Source organism: Petaurus breviceps, unplaced genomic scaffold (genome assembly GCF_028583685.1).
Source record: "Petaurus breviceps papuanus isolate PSGF00001 unplaced genomic scaffold, PetGlider_PUasm1.0 208, whole genome shotgun sequence".
Lineage (NCBI taxonomy): Eukaryota > Metazoa > Chordata > Mammalia > Diprotodontia > Petauridae > Petaurus > Petaurus breviceps.
Genome location: NW_027185852.1, coordinates 27213685 through 27232280, shown reverse-complemented (window position 1 = coordinate 27232280; position 18596 = coordinate 27213685). Strand labels below are relative to the sequence as shown.

Genomic DNA, 18596 nt, shown 5'->3' with positions numbered 1-18596 from the left:
GGGAAAAGAAAGATGAAGGGAAGGAGCAGGAAGAAAAGAGACTTCCCTCTCCCATTGTATAGATGATCTAGGTGATAGTTGAGAAGCCCACAAGGAAAAAACCAGGGGGTAAAAAATGCTGAGTCTGAATGACCCACATCTGGGCCTTCTCCTTACACCAAGTCTATGTTATCAGGCAGGATGTGCACTGGTCACGATTAATTAGGGCTCACAGAATAAGTTGTGGCTCTGGGGGGGCAGGGCTTGGAGGCAGGGCCTGAGCAAGGGTCTTGCCTTCTCCTCCCCCCTCCCCAGGTGCCCTGCCAAGGGTGCTAGACATCACCCCTGAGTCTTGCTTCCCATGTCACCCACTTACCTTCAAAACTTGTCATGGTCTCTTAAGGGCTTTCAAGGTAACCTAGTTTCTGAACCTCACCCATCATGGAACCCACTTATTGGAGGCCTCTGGGTCTGCTTGGCTCCCAGGATGTCTGCCACAACCATGTACCAAGTCCCTTCCTCCTCCTCCCAGGGATCTTCGATTAAGAGAGATTTTCAGAGTGGCAGGGGCCTCAGAGGCCATCTAACTCACACCTTCATTTTACAAATGAGGAAACCAAGGCCCCAAGAGGTCAAGGGACTGTCATAAGGCTACACAATTCAATGCAACTCGTAAAAACTTATTAAGATCCCACCATATGAACTGGGGATACAAATTTTTAAAAAAGGCAGTTTCTACCCTCAAGGAGCTTACAATCTAATGGGGGAAGACAGCATACAGAAGAAACCTGGAAGCGGGAGAGGACACCAGCATGAGGGCACCATGTTCTGTGCAAGTGAAACCAAGCAGAGCTGTGGGTAGGGAATAAAGAATGTGCTGGAAAGTCTACATTCCAGCCCTCTATAGAGGTTACTCTATCCAATTAGAGAGGAGAGAAGGCTGAGGAAGTTGGGGAGGTATTGGGTGTCCAAAGTTGATGATCTGGAAGATCCACAACAGTGAGAAGATTTGAACTCAGGTCCTTTGACTCCAAATCCAGCATTCTCTCCACCGAAACCTCTCCTGATTCCAAAGGGCTTCCAACTGCACCAGGCTAGCCATGGCCTAATCCTCATGCAGCCCAGAAAAATGGAGAATGCAGAATTCTTCTGCAGAATGCCTCGGTGGGAGGACACAAGCAGGCACAGGAGCTCTTCTCCTACCAACTCCATACAAGCACAGAACCTCAGGCAATCGTTTTCTCCACCAGCAAGGACAATCGCCTGCAAACTCCCAGGTTTGCCATGTAGGTAATGCTCAGGTCAAGTTGCCCAGGCTTTGTCTGCTTGGCCACATCCTCTTAGGTTAGGAGCCAAAAGTGCACATGGAGTCTCTTAGCCCAAGTATCCCCAGAAGACTTAGGTTTGGATGCCATCTCCCCAGTAATGCCTGAAAAATCTCAAATAATCCGATCCCCTTATCCGGGACTCACCTTCCTTCTCTGAAAAATGAAGCACATCTCCAAGGCCCTTTCGGGCTCTAAAGCTTCTGAAAGCACTCCCTGATGAGCTGAATACAAGATAAAATGTGATTAGGTCATCCCTCGAGGAGACAGATCACCCTGAATTTTAGAGATCACATAGTCCAGTCCATCCTCAAATAAGAATCCTCTCCACAACACCCCTAGTAAGCATTCTACCTTTGCTTAAAGACCTGCAGTGATGGGGAGCTCACTACCTTTCAAGACAGGTGCAGGGGTATGTCTCTTAGTTGAGTCACTTGCCATCCTAGATGAGCAGAAACCTGCATACAGCACTAATATTCCCTCCTCTAAGTAGCTTCCCTTCCACCAAGGGGAATATATCGTTTACAAAGATGTGGAATTGTAAGGTAATTTGGGAAGGGTTGGGGAACACTCCCAACTAAGGGCATCAGCAAAAGAAGGGGTACCTGAGTTTGAAGAGAACTAGAGTCTCTGACAGGTAAAGGTAAAGAGGGTTTACCTGGGGGACAACCTATGCAAAGGTGTGGAGGTGGGAGATTCTTTAGTAATTTTTATCAATAAAATCTATTACAGGTCTACGATGTGCCACAGTCCCTGCCTTCAAGAACTTACATTCTGTATCACCTCAATGGCCTTATTTCCCTCAATTATCAAGTAGGGCTAATAATGCCCACTCTGCCTCCTCACAGGGAGTGTGAGAAATCCCTGGAAGCCTCTGCATTCTCATTCGGGAAATGGAGGACTGGGCTAGAAGATACTGACCGCTCTTCCTTTGGGAAAGACAGACAAGCAAGTCCAGAGCCCCCGTTGAGGCAGCCTCTGCCTGCTCAGGGTGGGGTAGGCTGATAGAAAAACCCCAGCAGGATCATAGGAGAGATTTAAAACTGGGGAAGATCTTAACAGCCATCCCTGCCCTTCCACAAGTGAGGAAACCAAGTCTCTGTGAGATGAATTGACTTCCCCACAGGCTGTAATCAGCACAGTCAGAATTTGAACCAGTTCCCCTGACTCCAAATCCCACATGTTTCCCACTCTCCCACAATTCTCTCACGTGACAGATGGGGAAACTGAGGTCCAGGAAAGGGAAATGTCTTCTCCAGGGTCACAGAGCCCAGAAGAATAGAGCTGGGACTTCCAGCCTTCTTTCCCCTCCAGGAGGGCAGCCCATTTCACTATTCCCCATCTATTCTATGGCTTTCTCACCTCTCCAGGAAGTCAGTCCTCTCTGAAGTCTATCCTCAGTCTCTCTTGCTGCAAGGTCTGCTCCTGTCTCTCTGGGCTGCTTTCCAGGCTTCTTGGAGAAATGGAGGCCGACACCACCTAAGGCGGAATGACAGTATTTTAATTACCCTGCTAATTACATGTGTTGGCAAAGCTGCCTCATATGCAAGATAATTAAGTGGGGGAGGGATGGGAGGCACGTGCCAGGCTCTTGGGGTGGCCTCCCTCTCAGCCCCAGAAATTCCCCTGTAATCACTTTCTTTCCTTCTTTCAAAGCTGGAGAAGAAAACATCTCTCATTCCTGCTTCCTCCTTCCGAAGGCTGTGAGAGGAAGAACAAAGAGTGCTCCTTCCCATCCTGTCACACCCACACCCACACTGAGGCCTCCCCTGGGTGCGGAATGGGACCACCAGGTGAGGGAGCCTAGGGACAGTCCTAGGGATCAAAGAGACGCAAGTCGCCAGACCTAGCAGGAAGCTTTAGACCAATGAATCCACCCAGTTCTACTTATGGATGAAAAGGCTGAGGCCCAGAGAAGCTAGTTCACTCACCTGTGGCCACACAGCAACCAAGGAGCAGTCAGAACCCAAACCTATGTTCTGGGATGCCAAATCCAGGCCTGTCTTCACTCTTACTTTACAGATGAAGAATCAGGGGATCAGAGAGTCACAGTAACTCCCCCAAAGTTATCTAACCACCATCGGTTAGTTCACAAGTATTTATTTTTAAGTGTTTGCCAGGAGGGAAGGCAAAAAGCACATTCCCTGCCCTCTGGGAGAGGACTCCCTAATGGCAGAGACTACTTGTAACCAGCTCTGTACATCGAAGATACGGACAGCACAGAGTAAGGGGGAGCTAAGTTTCAGGAAGGGACGTTTAACATTTCTGTGTCTTGGACACCCCTTTGTAGCCTAGTGAGATGGACAGACCCTTCTCAGGATAAAGTTTGGTTGCCTGCATTCCCTAAAACATGCTCAATTTTAAAGGAAGGCTAATGCAAATGAAGGGGGTATTTTTTTCCTATCCAAGTTCATGGACTCCCTGAAATCCATGGGGAGGTCTTCGTACCCTAAATTAAAAACCCTTGCCTTGGAGGGAGGGAACAGGCAAAGGAAGGGATGGGGAAGGCCTGCTGCACAAAGTGGGATTTCCACTATCGTGGAGGAAGCCAGAGAAGGGAAGCGAGGGTAGCGTTTTAGGAGAGTCAGTATTTGGATCTTTGAGTCCTGGACAAGCAGGGCCCTTTGTTCTACACCAGACTGTTGGGAATGAAGTGGGGACAGAGAGAGAGGGTCTGGAAGTCCCCTCCCCTATTCCCTTTTCATTTTCCTGTCTCTAGCTCAGTTTCTACAGCTGTAAAATGGGGACAATGATGGCCTCTACCACCCAGGTGCCATATAGATGTGGGGTATTATTACTATTATTATTTTCTCCTCCCAGCCCGGGCCTGGAAGGCTGGCTCAGTCCACCTTGCCTGAGGGGCTCCCCAAGGGCTCCCCAGGGCCAGTCCAGGAGGGGATGGCCAGGCAGCCCTGGGCCCCCCTCTTCCACCCCACTGCCAGGCGGCCTGACTTGAAAGCCTCCCCCCACAGGAAGTTATTAAGTCGATGAGCATTCCTGTGGCCTGGGGATTGATAGGGCAAGGCTCCCATTCTCAAAGCCCAGCTTGGACTGGTGCCCAGAGAATGTGGCCGCCTTCCCCCCTTGCCTGGGAAGCTAGACCTGAGCCCCTTGTTCAAAGGGAGGGCTGGCACAGTCAGAGCCTAGCACCCAGAGACAGGAGACTGTGGTTGCGTCCCCAGCCCTGCCCTGCCCTCCATCAAGGCCCTGCCCGTGTTTTTTCTTCTGAAGGTGTAGCTGGATTGCCTCCCACATCCCAGTTCTGATCATCTAGGACCCCATGAATGTCCCTGAGAATAGGCAGACCGATCCTGGGAAGAACTCTGGCTCCCAGGAACTGGCAGGCCTGTGTCCAGTCAGTTTGGACTTAGAGTAGCCCCTAACCCATGGGCTCAGGGTAGGGTGGCAGCAAGGAGCCATACCAGGGCTCTCCCTCCCATCTGCCTCAGACACTGAGCTAGGAGGGACATCCACAGGATCCAAGGCAACCTCCCTGCCTCAGAGTGGGGGGGGTGGGCAGTAGGGCAGTGGGGAAACCAGCCTCCATTGGCATCTCCCGGGCCAGCTGATTACATGTTGGAACAGCCCCGATTTTCTAAGGAAAATGCTTTCTTCACACTCACTCGGAATGCTTTTGCCTATGACTCCCCTCCCACCCCCACGTGCCTGTACCCTTGTTCTGCTCTCTGAGGCCTAGCAGAGTGAGTATAATCCCTCTTCCAAGGGTAATGGATCGGAGCCCACAAAGGATCTTTACCCCACAGGGCACCATGCACAAGGCAAATGACTTAAAGAGGGGCCCAAGAGGTGAGGAACAGGATGTCTGGGATCCCAGCTCCTGGGCACTTCTGGAGAGGCTGTGGTGCTTTGGGGTCAGGGGAAGAGCATGGGGAGGGGAGAGGAGCCTTTCCCTCCCCCCAGTCTGGTAGCCTGTGACTTGACCCAATTAGTGGTGATAACTAGGAGCTAAATTCTGTTGGGTGGAGACTAGTGCTGCCCAGGCTCTGAAGTCAGTGCCCTGGACATCTGGTACCTTGGGGCAAAGCCTCAAGGCCACATGTGACCCTCCAGGTCCTCGGGTGCAGCTTCTTTGACTGAGTCCAGGTTTTACGAACAAATTCTCTTATTAAGGATGATTTTTGCTGATTCTCTTACCTATGACCTCCTCCTTCTATTCCAGGGACACCCAAGTCAGACTCTCATCCCCTCTCATTTGGATTATTACTGAAATGGTCTCCCCACAGAAGTCTCTGTCCCCACCCTGACCCCCTACCCCTTCCAAACCTGCTTCCTCACAGAGGCCAAAGGGATGTTCCTGATGCCTGGGCTTAACCATGCAATTCCCCTGCTGAAAAGTCACCAATGGATTCCAATCACACACACACACACACGCACACACACACACAAATACAAAGTCCTCTTTCTGTCTCCATGCACTTTTGGGGCCAGCCTTGCTACATTTACTTACTACATTATTCACACATGACATTGGATTTCCAGCCTCCACACCTTTGCCCAGGCTGTGCTCCATACCGTGAATGTAATTGCTTCTCACTTCCTTTTAGAATCCCCAGTTTCCTTCAGAGCTCAGCTTAAGGGTCATCACCAACAGGAGACCTTTCTTGGTACATCCCCAGAAGTTACGGCCCCTCCCTCCCATTGCTTTGATCACATGAGATAATATTTGTAATAGATTTAGCACAGTGCCTGGAACATAATAAATGCTTGTTCCTTTCCCTTGTATTAATTATGCATCTGTTTTATATATGCTTATATTTGCACATGTTGTTTTTCCTGATGGACCATAAGTTCCTTGAGGGCAGGGCCTGGTTCATTTTTGTCTTGGTACTACCAGTGCCTATCATAGTATCTGGTATACAGTAGAGGCTTAATGAATGTTTATTGATGGATCGATTATTATTATTGCAGAAGTCATGGGGTCATAGCTTGACATAATCAGAAATTTCCTATCCATTCAATAGTGGAATGGGTCGCCCTTGAAGTTAACTTCTAATAATAACAATAACAAGAGATAGCTTTTGTATAGAACTTACCATGTTCCAGAAACTGTACTAAGCACTTTGTAATTATTGTCTTGTTTGAACCTCACGTAAGCTCTGAGAGGAGGTGCTATTATTTTACCTGTTTTACAGATGGCAAACCAGCAAACAGAGAGGTTAAGTGACTTGCCCAGAGTCACACAGCTAAGATGATCCTGAGGCTGGATTTGAACTCAGGTCTTCCTGGTCCTAAGCCCAGCTCGCTAATCACTGAGCAACCTAGCTCTTTAAGATCTGCAAAGTTCTTACTTGACTTCCCATCCCAGAGGCTTCACTTCACTGAGTTCTTGAGGGGCCACAAGCTGGTAAGAGGGGACTGTGCTTGGCACTCAGCCCATCCTTAATGGTGAGTCAGCAGAGTGAGATTAAGAGGTAAGGAGATGCCAGGAGCCAGCTGTACCTTCAATGTTAGGACCTGGGGTCTATTCCCTTTTTTGGCTCCTTTGTGATGAACTGAAACAGATTGTGAAACTTATGGAATGTTGGGGTGCTTGGACCCCAATTCCAAGATAGCATTTCTCCCTAGCTTCAAAACACCATCCCAGACAGTTTTCTCCCCAGCCCAAGGACACTCTGCCTAGCAATAACTCATGAGTGGGCCCCAGTAAGACAAGCTATCTTTCCCCATCACAAGAACCAGCTGACCTCTGAAGAAATTCTCTTGTAATACTAGGACTACATCTTGTAACCACAGAATTATCATGTATTGATTTCCAAAGGTATCATATTGAATCCAGAGGTCAAACTATAGACATCAGTTCTCAAAGCTATCTTGCTATAGATCAAACAGACCAAAAAATACACCCCTGACAAACCCCTCCCCCAGTTTCCAGTAGTGAATAATGCCTGGGACCAAGGTTGTAAATCATCACCTAATAAGCATATCTACCAGATAATCCACACTTTTTCTATATAAGCTTTAGCATCATTCCTGTTGGGTGGCAAGCTCCTCTGGGAGCTCTGCCCACCATATTGGCATTACAATAAACCTCTTCCACCTTGACTTAAAGAATGCTTGAATCCATGAATTCATTCCAGACAACCCTTCAGAGTACTTCCGTTCTTGAGGGGTCCCTGAACCCCTTAAACCACATCAAAACCAGGCATCATTTGGAATCAGAGGATTCTGAATTCTTGGTACTGCTGCTTGTTACCTTGGCTAAGGTGATTCATCTCCCTGGGCCTCAGTTTCCCCATCTAAAAAATGAAGGATTCAGGCTAGATGACCCACCAGAGACCTTCCAGGGCTATTTGTCCTGAAAGTCATCTTCTCATTAAACAGACATGGAAACTGAGGCCCAGAAAGGTGAAAGGCTTTCTGAGATCTCAAAGCAAGTCAGTGTCAGGGACAGGGCCAGAAGCCTCCAAATCGGGTCCCCTTTAATGTACCCTGCTGCCTCCATCATTCACCATTTGTTGACTCAATAAATTGACGGATAAACAATAATAAGAAATATGCAAAATAAAACACTCTGCTGTTTCACCTCACACGCATCAAATTAGAAAGAATCATATAAGAGAGGAAGTTCTCACCAGCTCAGCTGAAGTAGTCACAGAGGGCTCAGAATATAATGATGAATGTATGTTCATATATATTATATACAATATAAAATATATTACATTTATTTATATATTGTATATGTTATGAATATAATGAATAAAAGGAATACTAAGGAGTTTTCCCTCAACCTCACAACAATGAGTGAAGCTTGAGAACATTAGAGGGGACTGGTCATTGGATGAAGGCAACCAAGGCCACAAAAGAAATATCTTATGAGTGGCTGAATCAATCCTGTCCCTTTGGGCCTGTATATAACAGAAGTAAACCTGCCCTTTCATAATCCAGGTCATGAACCAGGAAGAGTCACTGCGTCTGGTGAAAGCAGAGATGGACATTCTAGACAGACATAGATACAGAATGATTCGTCTAAGGGAAGAAACAACTTCAAGGAAAAGACACCTGGAAGAAGAGAAGAGAGCCAGCCATGGAATAAGACAGGATTCTCACTGAGCAATCTTCCCAACAGAGAGGCTTAGTACAAGGGGAGCTATGGAATGGCTCTACAAAGAGTGAAGACTTCCCGGCCCTGGAGTTCCAGGAGTCCTAAGTTACTTCTGTTGCACGCGGGTCCCACATGTGCACTTCACTGCTATGTTATCATCAGTTTGGGTTTGGGCACAACACTTTCCCATGGACACCATGTATTTGTGGGAGGGTAAGCACCAAGTTTTTGTAGGAAACGTTTTGTACTTAATCAACGATCTTAGTGAATCCCTTTGCTAATTAGATCTCCTGGAAGATTGTTCATGAGAAGCACTTGGTGGGGGCTTATGAGTTATTGTAATAAGAGTAGTCACCTATAGAATGACTCCTAAAACTCAAGGGAGAAGCTGCCCTCTGGAGGGGAACCTGCTATTAATTAGAGGGGTTTTATACAATAAAAGATGGAAAGAGAACATTTGGGTGGGAAAACAGACATGCCAATATGCTCTCGGGTGGCAGCAGCAGCAGCAATAGCAGGATCCATTCCAGCAATAGCAGCAGCAATAACAGCCCCTACTGTGCTCTGAGCCTGGCACTCAGCACTAAGGGAGATAGACAGCTTAGCTGAGGCATCATCCCTGTCCTCACAGAGCTTCCCAAACTAGCAGGAGAATAAGAATGACAGATAAGAGATAATAAGAATAAGAGATGACTGATGGGAGAAGAGGAGAGAAGGCCTGAGAGATTGGGCAGGATATGGGGGTGGAGTGGGGTGGGGGGAGGGCATTCAGGAAGCAGCTTGATGGTGTCTGGCCTGGGCCCCTCAGCCTTCAATCCCTGCTGACAAGAGGGCTTTAAAGATTCAGCTGTGTCTCCTCTGCCTTTCCTCAGTTCCCCTCTTCCTCTTACCTGGTCCTGACAAGCTAAGCCTCCCTCTATGCTGCTGATGACTCACCTAGGAGCATCCCAGGGGTCTTGGGCAGAAGCCCTCCTGCCTTTAAGACTGGATCCAAGACCCCATCCCCACTGTTCCTCTCACCCAGGGGAAGCAGCCCAGCTGAGACCTAGCCTAAGCCCTAGAAGGAACCCCAAAACTCAGAAAGGTTAAGTTGCTTGCCTGTAGTCACACAGCCAGTAAATTCGAGAGGCTGAATTTGAACCCAGTTGTTTATGATTCCTAGGCCAGGATCCTCCCCACGATGCCCTTTTCTTCAAAGTATTCCTGTTAGAGAAGTTCAGAGAGTGACACTGGACCTGGAGATAGGAAAGATATGGGTTCAGATCCAGCCTATGACACATAGCAGCTGTGTGACTTGACCTCTCTAAAACCCAGCTGTGGGTTGTATATGTTACGTGGACCCTGATGACCCTATGACTCAGGGAGGTAGGCACCGCAACTCTTTTCATCCTAAAACTGGGAAAACTTCCTCACTTTATAGCTTTACATCATACCTCTCTGTGTCTCAGTTTCTCCTCCTGTAGAATGAGAAGAGGCTGAGTAGATGATCTTAGGGTCCTTTCCAACCCTAGATCCTAGAATACATTAAGATGCAAGAAAGGAACAATGCCAAAGAAATGAGTCCCTAATGGAATAATGTCAGTCATTCGGTTTCTGTTTATGGGAGACTATTTTAAGTTTGGGGTTATTAGGGGGGTGGGTAGAGGTGAGAAGGGGAGTTTCCAACTACTAATCTCACATTATAAAGGCGTGCCCCCACCCAACAAGGTTTAGTAAAAGGCCATTCTTCTCAAAGATTGCTCTGTCCATGGTAGTAAAAGGCTAGTTGACAGTCAGTCGTCATGTCCTCAGAATTCTAGAAACTCGAGCTTGAAGGAACCTCATAAGGATTCTAGTCTAAACCCATAAGTGAAAAACAATCTTGTCTGCAACATGCCCCAGAGAGCCATCTCCCCTTCTCAGAGGAAGCCCTCTAGTGAGTGCCTGAGGCAGCCCATTCTCCCTGGGACAGCTCCTCAGACTGGAAAGTTCTTCCTTCTACTAGGTCTTAAGCTGCCTCTCTGGTCCTTCCCCTAGCTGGTCTGACATCTGCTTTCTGAAGCCAAATGAAAAAGTCTCATCTCTCATCCCCCACATGCGCTTGAAGTCTCCAAGTTAAATATCAGTTCCTCCAAATGATCCTTATGCAGCAAGGTCCTATACCTCTGGACACTCTCCAGCTTTTTCACATCTCTCCTAAAATGTGGGGGCCAGAAACGGTTCTAATCTTTGAGCTGGGCATCTGCCCAGGCCAGTCGTCTGGTATTGCACTTTCATCCTTGGCTGTCCAAGGATGCCTGGATGCTGGGGCCCCATATTCCTGTGTCCCCTCCTCCTTGGCACCTGACACCTTCAGATCTCAGAGATTTTAGTGGGCCTGGCTCTTTTCTTGGGGAGTCAGCCCCTACTGAGTTATTTAGCCAGATGAGTCTGGCTTTGTTTTCCTTGGACAGGATTTGCATTCTTGCTCTCCTCCTATTTCCCAGTTCTGGCCTGAATTGTGCAGGGTGTGCCCCCTTTGTCCATGTTGTGCTGTGACCTCCTGGAGATTTATGGGAGATCAGAAAGAACAGGTGGTGGGAGGACTATTGATGATTTGGCTGCGGTTGCTCTCTGGTATTGATTCCAGTATGTGGGAAGAGGTTACGTTGGCCTTAGTGTGATGTGGCAACTGAGACACCTGGGCTTTCTTGGCCTCTGTTGGGGGGCCCATCTTCCAGGAATAAAGAGGGAGAGGGTCTCCCTGTTCTTGGCCCCAGTCAGACCACAATCAGGAGTACTATGTTCCATGTGAGGTGACATGGGTTCGGGAGGTCACTGATAAGCCTAAGTGTGTCCAGAGCGGGTCAGCCAGGATGGTGGCGGTCTCTGAGTCTAAGGCACGGGCAGCAAAGCCATGCAGTGGACCTAGAATCAGGAAGACATGAACTCAAATTCAAATGTGTGACCTTGGGTGAATCACTTAACCTCTGTCTACCTCAGATTATAAAATGGAGGTAATAATAACACCCACTCAAAGGATTCTTGTAATGATCAAATGAGATAATATTTATAATATTTGAAAAGTACTCATCACAGTGCTTGTATTTTTGTGGTTACTTCCCATCTGGGAAGGATACTAGAGCGGTTTGCCATTTCCCTCCCCAGCTCATTTTACAGATGAGGAAACTGAGGCAAACAGGGTCAAGTGACTTGACCAGGGTCATACCACTAGTAAGTGTCTGAGGCCAGATTTGAACTTGGGGAGATGAGTCTTCCTGACTCCAGGCTTGGCACTCTCTCCAATGCACCACCTGGCTTCCCTGTGCCTGGTTTAGCAGATGCTGTATGAATGCTAGCTATTATTATTAATAGAAGGGTCCAGGAATATTTAACCCGGAGAATGAGATAAAACTTGCAAAGTGCTTAGCACAGTGCCTGGAACATGGCAGAAGCTTAACAAAGGTTTATTCTCTTTCCCTGGAGAAAAGAAGGGTCAGGGAGGACATGAAAGCTAGGGTGGGATATGGGAAGGCAGCACCATGTAGCCCTTGAGTATGAGGACCTGGGTGAAACATCCTGGCTCTGCCACTCAGCCCTACAGGTGACCCTAGGCAAGATACTTAATCTACAAGCACTTATTAGACACCTGCTGTGTACTAAGAACAGTGAATTCACTAGAGATACAAAGACAAAAAAGAAACTGTCTCTGCCTTATTGGAAGAGACAACAGGTCTGTTAAAAAGAAGATGTGTAACCCTAATTTACACAGAGACTCCACCAAACTTTCCTGCCCAATTCTGGCTAACCACATGTACCTGCCCAGTGTTGGGGATCTAGGGATACAGAAGCCCTGCGTTGCTTCTGGCTGATCACATGTGCTGCAGGGCATTTACAGGGACAAGGAAGTAAACAACTCCCTTATTAGTCACTGAGCAGAAAGAGCCTCTGAATCCTTGGACCTGTAAAAGGGAGTTACCTGCTATCAGCTGTGATTAACAATAATAATAGCCAGCATTTATAGAGTGCCTAAGGTTTACAAAGCATTGATCCTCAAACAACCCTGGGCAGCAGGTGCTGCTATCAGCCCTATTTTTATAGATGAAGAAAATGAAGCAGTCAGAGGTTAAGTGACTTGCCCAGGGTCACACAGCAATATGTGTCGGAGGCAGGATTTGAACCTGACTCCCAAGTTCAATACTCTGCCCACCATGTCGTGCAGCTGTTTCATTGTAGATGTGTCATCCTGCCTGCAGTCTAACCTTCTCACTAGTGGAGGGGGGATGGTTGCAGGTCACCCTTCCCTCAATCCAGCCATATAATAGCAGCTGACACATGGTAGGCATAGCAAGAATACTCAGCTAGGTGAGCTTCTACCCGGGCCCTTGGCCACTCCTTCTGTCTTATATTCCTTTGCCTGAGCCCAGGTGACTGGACAGTGACCCTGAGATGGACCTGCTCAGCCTCAGAGGGGACACTGTGAGTCACAGAAGTTGGAGGATCTGGGTCTATTGCTTGAGAAATATCTTCACTGAAAAAGATAAAGGCCAGCAAAAAGGGGTCCTGGCACAGAGACAGTGAAGATCCTGGTGATTTGGCCTGTTCTTTCAGAACAAAGTGAATTAAGGGCCCTCCCAGAACTTCAGTCCCACCGGGTGCAGAGGGGCAGCCTCACTCTGTCAAGTTCCAGTAATACCTAGGACTTCAAGTTTGGAATCAGTCAGCAGGCATACATTAAGTGCTTACTATGGACCAGCCATACAATGTGTTCTAGAGCTGGACAGAACCTTAGAGTAGCTCTCTCCTATTACAGAAGAGGAAATGTTGGACCAAAAGAAAAAAGAGAGAAAGAAGGAAAGAAGGAAGGGAGGGAGGGAAGGAGGAAGGAAGGAAAGAAAAAAGGAAGGAAGGAAATGAGGGAGGAAAGAAGGAAGGAAGAGAAGAAGGAAGGAAGGGAGCAAGGGAGGGAAGGGAGGGAGGAAGGAAGGAAGGAAGGAAGGAAGGAAGGAAGGAAGGAAGGAAGGAACAAAGAAATTTTTTCCACAGGATTTGTACCCATGTCCTCTGACCCCATAACTAGTGCCTTTGCCTCCTTGTATCATATCTCTAGTTCACCCTGTTCATTACCGACTCTTTCTACATCTGTGTAAAGACATTCATTGGTTTTATTGCTGGCTATTGTCTCCCAGGGTCCTCTCTGCTGACTTCATTTTTCTTAACACTTTAAGGTCTACCAAGCCCTTTACTGCATTATCTGATTTGTACTAAACGATTGCCAGGGCTAACATACAAAAAGCATTTGTTTATTAAGAACCAGGCACTGTCTTAGGCACTGGGGTTGCAAAAACAAAAATGGACCCATCACTGTCCTCGGGGAGCTTACTATGCTTTTCTTCTGTCCTCCATCTTTCCTCAGTCATTGCTTCTCTCTAGGCTTCAGTCTCTCCTCATCTACTGGCTCCTTCTCTGTTGTCTACAAACATGGCCATGTCTCCCCTATCTTTAAAAGAAATTCTCTTCACTAGACCCTCCCATCCCCCCAAGCTCTCACTCTATAATCTCTTTCCCTTTTCTCGGCCAGCCTAGAAGAAAGCTGCCCAGCCTGGCCACCTCCACTTCCTCTCTTCTCACTCCTCAATAATTTGTCATATGGTTTTTGCCCTCATCACTCAGTTGAAATTGCTGCCTCCAAAGTTATCAACCGTCTCTCACTTGCTAAATCCAATGGCCTTTTCTTGGTTCTCATCTTCCTCGCCCTCTCTGCAGCCTCTGACCCTATGGACTGCCCTCTCCTCCTGGAGACTCTCTCCCCTCTGAGCATCCATGGCCCTGCTCTCTCAGTTCTCCTTCCTGTCTGGCAGCTCCTTCAGATCCTTTTAGTAGATCTTCACCCATCTCCCACCCCTGAGCACGAGGATCCCCAAGACTCCTCTTGGGGCCTCTTGCTCTATACTCTCTCCTTTGCTGATCTCATCAGCTCCCATGTATCCAGCTCTTACCTTCCTATTTCTCTCCAGCTTCCCTACTTCTATCAAGGGCACCACCACCTTTCCTGCCGTCCAGATCCACCATCTCAGAGAATTTCTTAACTTTTCTCTCCTTCACCCCAACCTCCACATTGGTTCAGTTGGGAATCCTGGTAGTTTTTCTTCTGCATCTCTTGTTATCTGCTCCTTTGTCTCCAGTCACATGGCTGCCATCCTTCATATAGGAGCCCATCTTGCCTCAAATGCTGTACTTCACTCTGCAGCCACCTTTGCCAAAGCAGCTGCAGACATACACCTCCACACCCCTAGCCCTACTCCGCTGCTCTCTACTCTGAAACCAGCACCAAACCTGCTTCTGGAAAGGGAGGGTCCATCTATTTGCTCCTGTAACAATTCCCAACCACAGTATCACCCCCTGGTCACCCCTGCCTCTTGGAGTACTCAGCTTTGTTCAGAGGTCAGTTCAAGTACTGGCTACTGTGGGAAGCCTCTCCTGAGCCCCCGAGTCCAGCTACTGGTACCTCCCCAGCAAGAAATAAGTTTGTCTATCTTGTGCATCTCCAACCACTGCTGAGCGCAAGGGGCTGGGGGCGCTTTAATACCTTCTCCACTTAGAGGGTCCATCTGCTCTAAACAGATATTATCATGCAAGTGGGCATTCTGCATACCACCAGGTCAGAAGGAGACACTAGATGAGAAGTCTCTGAAACAGATCAGAAATCTGACACAGGAGATTCATATGGTTGTGACGGGAAACTGGATTTATTTAAGCACTCATTGGAGCTGTCTCTGCCTCTCCTCTGTGTCTCTGCCTCTCTCCCTCTGTGTCTCGCCCTCTCCCTCTCTCTCTCCCTCCTCTCTCTCCCTTCTCTATCTCTGTCTCTCTCCCTCCATGTTTCTCCCTCTTTCTCTATCTGTCTGTCTGTCTCTCTTTATCTCTCTCCCTCTTCTCACCTCTCTCTACCTTTCTTTTCTCTCTGTCACTTTCTCTGTTTCTCTTTACTCATGTTTCCCCCTCTCCCTCTGTCTCTCTATCTCTCTGTCTTCCTCCCTCCTCTCTCTCTCCCTTTTTTCTCTGTCTCCATCTCTGACTCTCCCTGTCTCTCTCCCTCCCCTCCTATCTTCTTCCTCCCTTCTCCTCTTTCTCCCTTTCTTTCTTTCCCTTTCTTTTCTTTCTCTCTGTCTCTCTTCCATCCTCTCCTTCTCTTTCTCTCCCTCCCCTCTCTCTTCCCCTCCTTCTTCCCCTCCCTCCCCTTCCTCTCTCTCAGAATAATTGATAACAAATGACTTGCATTAAAGATAATTCCTTCCTTTGAGAAATAGAGAAAACAACAAGGAAAATAGCCATTCTGGACATGGGTCTGGCACACAAAGAGAAACTGACTGCTGGAGTGAGAAGGACAAGAACTTCGGGAGGAAGTGACCCCTCTGTCTCTGTCCCTGACAGAGAAGAATTGGGATTGTGGAGCCACAGAATCTCAGAGCTCATTTCAGTCATGTCCAACTCTTCGTGACCCCATCTGGGGTCTTCTTGGCAAAGATATGGGAGCAGTTTCCATTTCCTTCTCCAGCTCATTTTACAGATGAGGAAACTGAGGCAAACAGGGTCAAGTGACTTGCCCAGGGTCACACAGCTAGTAAGTGATTGAGGCCGGATTTGAATTCAGGAAGATGAGTCTCCTTTACTCTAGGCCAGGTGCTCCGTGCACTATGGTGCCACCTAGCTGCCTGAAGACACCTCAGAGGACCCTTAGCATGACCCTAATACCTGAACCGGAATCCCCTCTGGCCATCGCACGGGATCACCAATACATGGTTAGCCAGTCTCTGCTTAGAGAGCTCGGGTGGGACAGGGCACCTCCTGAGACCTCCATTCCACCTGTGAGCACCTCCCTTTGACGTCCAGCCTAAATTTGCACTTCTGCGTCTACCTTCCACATCTCCCATCTGTCTCCTCCCCAGGATGGCCCTTCAAGTATTTCAAGATGGACATCACGGTCCACACTCCACCGCTAACATTCATTGAAGAAACTGGGAGAATGGGAGGCGTGATGGCTGCTGGGAGTATCTGTCCTACTTGGTTCAGATGGCGGAGCCAGGACCAGTATGGGTGTGGAGTTCCAAAGAGCCAGTTTAGACAGGAAGGCCGGATGGATCGTCTTTGGGACATTTGGAGCCTTCCCAGAATGGAATGGGTTGCCGTGGGAAGGTAGTGAGTTCCCTGTCCCTGAAAGTCTTCAAGCAGAGGCTTCTTGACTTCTTGTTGAGGCTAAGGAGATTTAAGGAAAGCAGTACGAGTTGTATGCTCAGACACCTTTTATGCTCTAGGATTCCCTAACATCATGATCCTCAAGGTGTGGGGAGGAATGGAGGGTTCCTCCTGACTACCGGGACCACTGATGTGGGACTCCCTGAGCCAGGCTTCCACAGAGAAGCATAAAATAAGAAGCACCAGGGGCAATCCCAGGGCTTAGATCCCCTTCGGAATCCCAGGTCAGAGAGTGGGGAAACCAGCCCCTTGGGCCCTGGGAGAATTAGAGGCAGGCCATGGGTGGGCTTCCTGTGAAACATATAAACAGTAATTAGCAGATGAAGAAAAACATCCAGGCAAGGCAGCTCTTGAGAGACTCGCCGCCTGTGTCCTCTCTTCACCTCTTCATCATCCTTAGGAGGACCACAGGGTCGGGGGAAGCCTCCGAGAGCGCTCTGACATTGGGTCACTGCAGGGAGGGCGTACAACAACTATGCTGCCAACAAGGGACTTTCCTATGAGTTTCATTTTCCAAGCACTTCATGTAACACTCTCTAATCTGAGCCTAACCTTGACTCTTTGAGGTATGATAATCCCCATTTTACAGGTGAGGAAACTGGGGCAAAGAGAGGTTAAGTGACATGCCCATGGACACTATGGTACTAGGTAATTAATAAATGCTTTTGAGGTAAAGGGAAGGGATTGAGCATTTATTTGATACCTACTGTATGCCAGGCACATTTTTACAAATTATGGCCTCATTTAAAGCTCACACTAACCCAGTGAGGTAGGTGCTGTTATCATCTCCATTTTTCAATTAAGGAAACTGAGACAAGCAAAGGTTAAGGGACTTGCCCAGAGTCACTCCATCACTCTGTTTACAATGTCCAACAGTGAAAGTAGGTACTTAATAAATGCTTGTAAGGAAAGGGAAGGCACTAAGCATTTATTTGGCGCCTATTATATGCCAAGCACTTGTTACTTCATTTAAGCCTCACACTAACCCAGGGAGGGAGGTGCTATTACTACTTCTATTTTACAGCTGAGGAAAGTGGGGCAAACAGAGGTGAAGTGATCTGGCCAAGGTCACCCTGCTAGAGAGTGTCTGAGGCCATATGTGGACTCCATGACTCCAGGCCCCTCACTCTACCCACTGCCCCACTGAGGCCTCCAGATTGAATGGAATTAGGGCAGCACAGTGGATAAAGTATTGGACTCAGGGGGCAAGAAGGCCTGACTAAGAGCCTTCCAACGATTAAAGGGAAGAAGGTCTGTTAACCTAGAGGTGAAGGACCTGTGGTTCCAAGCCATCCGTCACCTTGGGCTGAGATTACAAATCCAGCCACAAAGAGGGGCAGGATCTGAAGCTGGGTTTTCTGTTTCCCCAAATCTCTGCTGAGCAGACTGCTTTCCCAGGTCACTGACAGCTCTGCTATTCTGTGGACAGAGGCCTCCCCCCAGCCCAGTCTTTCCTCACTGGCCAGCCATGCGGTGCACCCCACAGCCCATCACTGGTGTTATTTTGAGGTGTGAAGCTTGGAGGCCTCCCCTCCCCAAGGCAGAACTTCTTGTTTTTATCAGGTATTAGCACCTCATTATAACAAATTCATAATTCCATGCATTCCTTCAGTTGAAAAAAACACCACTGATTCTGTGGAAGACGGAGTCTGGGAAGATTACAAAGGTGTTTTTTACCCACAAGGAGCTCACAGTCTAGAAGGGGAGATGAGAGCAAGTCAGAACCCATCACAACGGATGAATTACTTCTCTGTTCTGGGCTTCAGCTTTCTAAAATCCTTTTGATTGGCTTCGCCATTTTTTGTTCTATGGTTCCATCCAAAGATGATATTTCTATGTCCCTGGTTCCAAGGTCCTACGTGGCTCAGAAATTCTATGTTCTATGTCCTAACATCATTCCTTGGTTCTGACATTCTATGTTTTATGTTCTAACATAATTTCTTGGCTCTGTCATTCTGTGTTCTATGCTCTAACATCATTCCTGGCTCTGACATTCTGTGTTCTATGTTCTAATG

The 18596-nt window shown here is 47.9% G+C and overlaps 1 long non-coding RNA gene across 1 annotated transcript in view; it reads right to left on the bottom strand.

Moving 5' to 3' along the window:
* Positions 1 to 492: 492 nt before the first annotated feature.
* The window catches only part of LOC138165205 (uncharacterized), a 24376-nt gene continuing 6272 nt past the window's right edge, over positions 493 to 18596 (bottom strand). The window contains exons 2-3 of the long non-coding RNA XR_011169306.1: positions 2667 to 2783; positions 493 to 1528 (exon numbers count right to left, since the gene is read on the bottom strand). This is a non-coding gene — a long non-coding RNA (uncharacterized lncRNA). The remainder of the gene's footprint in view (positions 1529 to 2666; positions 2784 to 18596) is intronic.